This window comes from Diceros bicornis, chromosome 10, assembly GCF_020826845.1.
Source record: "Diceros bicornis minor isolate mBicDic1 chromosome 10, mDicBic1.mat.cur, whole genome shotgun sequence".
In the NCBI taxonomy this organism is placed as follows: Eukaryota; Metazoa; Chordata; class Mammalia; order Perissodactyla; family Rhinocerotidae; genus Diceros; species Diceros bicornis.
Window position 1 is genome coordinate 24,578,599 of NC_080749.1, and position 5,882 is coordinate 24,584,480.

A 5,882-nucleotide genomic window follows, 5' to 3' on the forward strand; every position below is an offset into this window, starting at 1 on the left:
GAGACTAGGACGAGAAAATAGGCAAAATGGCCTCTGAGAATGAGTTACCTTTCAGTAATGTGAAGGAATCCCTAGTCTCCTGTGTCTCTGTTGAGTACATTTCTGAGAGTAGAGTCAATGAACTTCTGAGCCTTTTCCAACAAGCTTCTGAAGGGGGAGGAAGAGTATCCACTACCCACTCTGGGTCCTTTCTGGCTCTGTTACAAGTTAAATTGACATGAGACCGAATAGCAGGAAAAAATCAAACAAAATTTAATAACATGTATACACGGGAGAAACCAGGGAAACTGAGTTTCTTGACAAATGGCGGAGGTTTTTTTTGTCTTAAATAGCATATTCAGGTCAGGTAGACAAAGGAGGGTGTTGGGGGTGGGGAGGGAGACAGAAAGCACAGTAATCAAGAATATGCAGACTTAAGTCCTCTCCTTCCACATTGATAAGTTTCTAGAGATAAGGTCATCCCCCCTCTTCCCAGTACAGAGAAGGAGATACATTTACAAATGGAGATTTCCATTACAAATGTAAATTATCCATACCCAGAGTTACATTCATTTAGGCAGTTAGTGGGGGAGGTCAAATGTCCATCAGAGAAAATAATCAAGGTAAAGATATATATTTTGAGGTGGCCAGTTTTGATCTCCCACACTTCCTCAGTACTCTCTAAGAGGGAAGCAGACATAAGACTCTATGTATGTGAACCCAACTCCAGGAGACACATATTAGGCTCACACAATGATTCTTTCACTGTGTACTGTTTTGGCATTAGGAACTTGGAGAATCTGAGACTTTCCACAGCTTGGCAATATCCAGCCATAGTGTGAGATACCTGGTCTTCTCATCTCTGAGTATCTGATGATCCCTTAAGAGGTTGAGGGTATACAAAGTCAATGATTTCTTCTTGATTCTCCTCTCTATGCCCAGTTAAATTGTATATACTGGTGTGGGGCAAGAGGATGGGAATGATGGTTGAAGATAAACTCATTAGGCAGCTTCTTAATGAGCATTGAGGGACTCCTCAGCAAGTTCTTACAAGCTCTCTATGGAGAATGCTTCTTTGACCTTATATTTGATGCATAGACGTTAATTGCCAGGCAACTGGGAATATCCTGTTATACACCTATTGTCTTCTTTCCTAATCTGCTATCAACATACCCAATTTATACTATCACTTGCTCTATGGGTAGTCCCCACCTTCATTTAAGTTTCATTAGTTAAGGAGAGAATTATAACAGAAGGAGCCACACTCATGAACTTTACATTGTGGCACAGGGAATTTAGAGGACTGTAAAGGAGACAGTGGCAGAAAAGTCCATATGCCATATTTTGAGGAGTGAGGTTCTAATGGATCTATACAAAATTCTAAGATTTTTTTCCTTTTCTTTTTTTTCTTTTTCCCTCATTATTGGCTTTCTACTCCACACTCAAACATTTATTGGATGGCTCCTATTGGCAAGAGACTAAAATTTAAGAGGCTTTACCCGGAAATCTTAGTGGTTAATGAAGGAGTTTACCACATTTGCTCTGCCTGCTTTGTGGTTTCAAGTTTACAGGATGTTCCCAAATGACACTCCATAAAACAGAGCCCCTCATGTGCAAAGCAGATATAGCCAGGAAAATTAAACAGCACATCTTAAATATTATTAAGTAAATGGCACATGTAAATTCAAAATTAGACTCCTCAAAAAGCCATTTTATTTAGATAGAATAATAGGCTTAAATTGGAGTTGATTTTGGTATTTCAAAATGCACCAGATTATTTCCAAATGTGCCATTTATCACATCTTAGTAAGTCACAGTGAGGTGCCATTGCCCACTTTATAGCATTTCTGGTACAATTTGGGAATGCTGCAGCCATTATGCATAGCAGCCCACATTACTTGTGACAGGTAGTGGTACCTTCCAGGAACGAGGCCCTCTGCTGCCCCTGAAAGTGGCCACAAGGGTGCTCACTGTGATGTAAACACCTGCCCACAATGCTGGTAACGAGCGCTTATCACACCTGGCATCAGTCTAACAGCTGTAGGGTGACCTGTCAACCATGGGCCAAATCCAGACTGATTACAATGAGGTGGAAAGTCTCAAATCCAATCAGCCATCCCATGGGCTATTCAGCCACCTGTGCATGGTTAACATCTGTTTTTTGAAGTTTGTAGTTGTTGTTTTCTCTTAAGCAATGCACTTTTGTCGTTGATTAGTGTGAAAAATGGAAGGTGATGATCGATACAGAGAAACATTATAAAACATCTCTAACAGAGTGAAATTCCCACTGTAAACATTGTTGCTTTTAAAGTGCACATTTGGCTAGAAGACCAACTATTCAATAATAAAGATTTGGTAAGCATTACGTGGGGAATATTGAAGGGTAATTGAGCGTAACATGGAGTGACTGATGTATATTACAAAGAAGTTTAACTATGGTCTGTATCTGTATCTTAGTCAATTTAGTCAGTGCAAGAATTATAATATAAGTGAAAATAAATAATTGGAGATTAAATTTGTGCTAATTTTTGTGAGCTGATGTGGTTGATGAGAGAGGAAAGAGATGATTAAGGAGAGAGGTGATTTGAATTGGATCTTAAAGGACAGATCAGACTCATTGGGTTATGTGGGAAGAGAATAGAGTTGAGCAGCAGATCAGTATAGCAAGAAAGCTGTAGCACCAAGAATTAGTTAAATGTTTGCATGAGGAGATGGGTCTGAAGGAAATAAATAGCTCGTGCTGGAGAGCAGTGGAAAGGCAATTTACATTGGGTAGGGGATCAGAGATCTTTAGAATTAACATAAGTGAAGGTAAAGTCACTGTGTATTCTGGAAGGAAAAGGTAAATGCTGACAAATGTGATGTTTCAAGAAAGATGAATAGAGAAAGTGTGTAGGGGTGAAATGGAATCTGTGGCAGACTTCAGAATTCTCTAATTGAGAAGGTAATGATCAATATATGTAAAACGCTGCAATGTTTCTCACATCGTAAGCAGCCACCTGAGTTGATGTTTTTACTTCTGTCCACCAAAATACTCCTAGGAGTAGAAAGTTATAGGGGTACAGCTTGCTCCCAGTGGGTCTGGGGGTGTGGCTTGAAGATCACGTCAAAAGCATTAAGTGCATCTGATGTCTTATATTTTACTGTAAAAATACAGCAGATATTTTTTTTCTGATCCCTAGCATATCCTAGCTGATCTTTTAAAATCTGAAAGTCCAAAATAAGAAAGCAAAAATTAACCAAAAAACTCTTCCTTTAAAATAAATTCTGTATGATAAAGTGTAAATATTTTCCTTCATGACTCTGCTGTACATGTCTCCAGCTACCTCACTGTCTGAAGACTTGGCTGTCAACTCTTGGGACATATTGCCATTCTTGGTAGGCAGTTAAGTTATCTCAGTGCATCTCCCAAGCCTTGTGACTGGAGAAACCTCTCCTGTCTCCCAGACCTCCAACAACGGCTGGCAATGATACCTGTAGTTAGAACAAGCAAAGCAATGGAAATCTACTATCATGGATTAATGCATGTTGAACAGTCATGAGATTTGGGGGTGGGTTATTGGTCTGTAATAATCCAGATGTTCTTAAGCACACATGTGAGGGTTTATATCAAACTAAGAACCTCTGTTTTCGCTGTTGTTGTTGTAACTGTTGTTGTCATTGTTGCCTTTTCTGATTCTAGCCTTATTTCTAATCAGTATCTACCCTTTGGGTAGTCCCACATTGTTGCCACTTCCATTTGTAAACATAATATTATATCCTCTTTATATTATCACATCCTTGTAATTTGGTGTTCTAGGTTCCCTTGCTTGGCTCCTGTGTAGTCCTTCACTGGTGATAAAGCTAACGATAATTTTTTTTTCCCATCAAAGATGTGAAAACCTTACTATGTGTTCTTGAACCAAAATATATAAAGGATCAATGGTTTCATTTTTCTGTTGGTGTTAAATTGATCTATGTGTGTTTTCAGATTCCTTGTATTTGTGGTTCTGTTTTTGACACAAGCTTCTCTTCCCCCGATGGACAAGTCTACTTATTTCTGCAGTACTATTTGAACTCCACGTTTATACCTCCTTTATTTTGGATTATGGGCAGAGAGTGTGTGCACATTTTGAGGACACTGCCAGGTGAACCTCCAAAAACTTTACATCAATTTACAGTCTGTGTAATATTGTAAAAGAGTGAGACCATTTTCCAGATGGTGTATACACTAGGCCTCATCTTTTCTTTTTTATCCTTTTTGCAAACCTGAGCAGTAAAAAAATTGTGTCCCCAAAATGTTTAATTTATATTTGTTTAACAACCGGAGAGTTTCATGTTGTTAATGGTCATTTGAAAATTTTTGCCTATGAAATTTACATCCGTAGCCTTTGCTAACTTTTCTAAGTGATGCTTGCCATTTCCTTATTGATATATCAGGGCCTTACATAGTTAAGGATCAAGGAGATTTTCGGTCATATGTGTTTCAAATATTTTATCCCTGTCTATAGTTTGTAAATTTTGTGTGTAGATAACTTTTGTCAAATGGATTATTAAAAACATGCAGTCATTTTTTAAAAATCTCCTTGACTTGGGGTCTTACTCAGGTTTGTTGTCCTCATTGTAAGGATATTTTAAAGCCATGCATTTTTTCTGATTAATGTCTTTTTTATTTTTTAATATTTACATATTAAATCCATTTGGAATTCATGTTCAAGTATGGGACTAGGAAGAAGCTCTAACTATGCACATACACAACACACATTAACATATAACCAATTAACAAATAATCAGTTGTATCAACAATCTTTATTGAAAAACCTATCCGTGGCTGATTATTGAGTCACCTTTATCATACGTTAAATTATTAGATATACGTGGTTCTGTTTTTATTTGTCTATTTGACTAGACCTGGTAGAATCTCTAATATTGTTGAAGTGGACATCACTGTCTTGTTCTTGACTTAATGGAAATATCTTTATGTTTGGATAACAAAATGATATTTGGTATTGATTTCTGGCAAGTATGTTTCATAACGTTCAATAATTTTCGAGAGTGAGGAGAAGTCAAGATGGCGGCATAGGCAGATTCTGAACTCACCTCCTTCCGCGGACACAGCCAATTTACAACTACTGGTGGAAAAATTACCCCTGAGACAGAACTGAAAACTGGATAAGAGGAACTCCTGCAACAACGGACAATCCTAACTGAGGTGGAAGAGGCAGAGACTCCCTTCTGGAGAGGAAAAACGCCACCTTCACAAGCCGCAGTGCCTCACGGCCGCCGGGAGCAGCCCACAGGTATGTAGCCCTCCCTGGAGGAGCGGGGCCCTGAGCCGGGAGTGCCCCCCACTGTGGGCATTTTGTGGACCCAGCACAATCAAGACGAGTGGCAGAATATCTGACTTTGCCTGCTACTAAAACATTGGGGAGCACCCCCAGAAAACCTGGTTCACAGAGAAATTAAAACCGGCTCTTAAAGGGCCCGCGTGCAAACTCACCCATTTCAGAAAGCATCCTAAAATCACCAGAAAGAAAGGTGCATAGTGCTTTGGTGAAAAGAGGCTCACCTGATAGGCCCTGAGTGCATCTCAGTGAGAGGTGAGACCTCTCCAGGGACTGGGACATTGGTGGTGGGGACTGTTGTGGCCTGGTGTGGGCATGCTGACACAGACGCCATTGGAGTTCTCCCTGGGGCCTGCTAGCCCAGATCTGCCCCACCCACTAAAGCACCCATTTAATCCAGCTCAGCCAGGGCGAGCAGCCCACCCTAGAGACTGGCCCCGCCCAACAACAAGCCCTCAGGCAACTTGTGGGCCTGCATAGATTGGTGACTGGATTCTCTGCAGCCTGGCAACTGAGCTGACTTCAGTGGGGCAGAGTTTGCACAAGGAGCGGGTGGAGAGTGTGGGGCAGTGGTGGAGT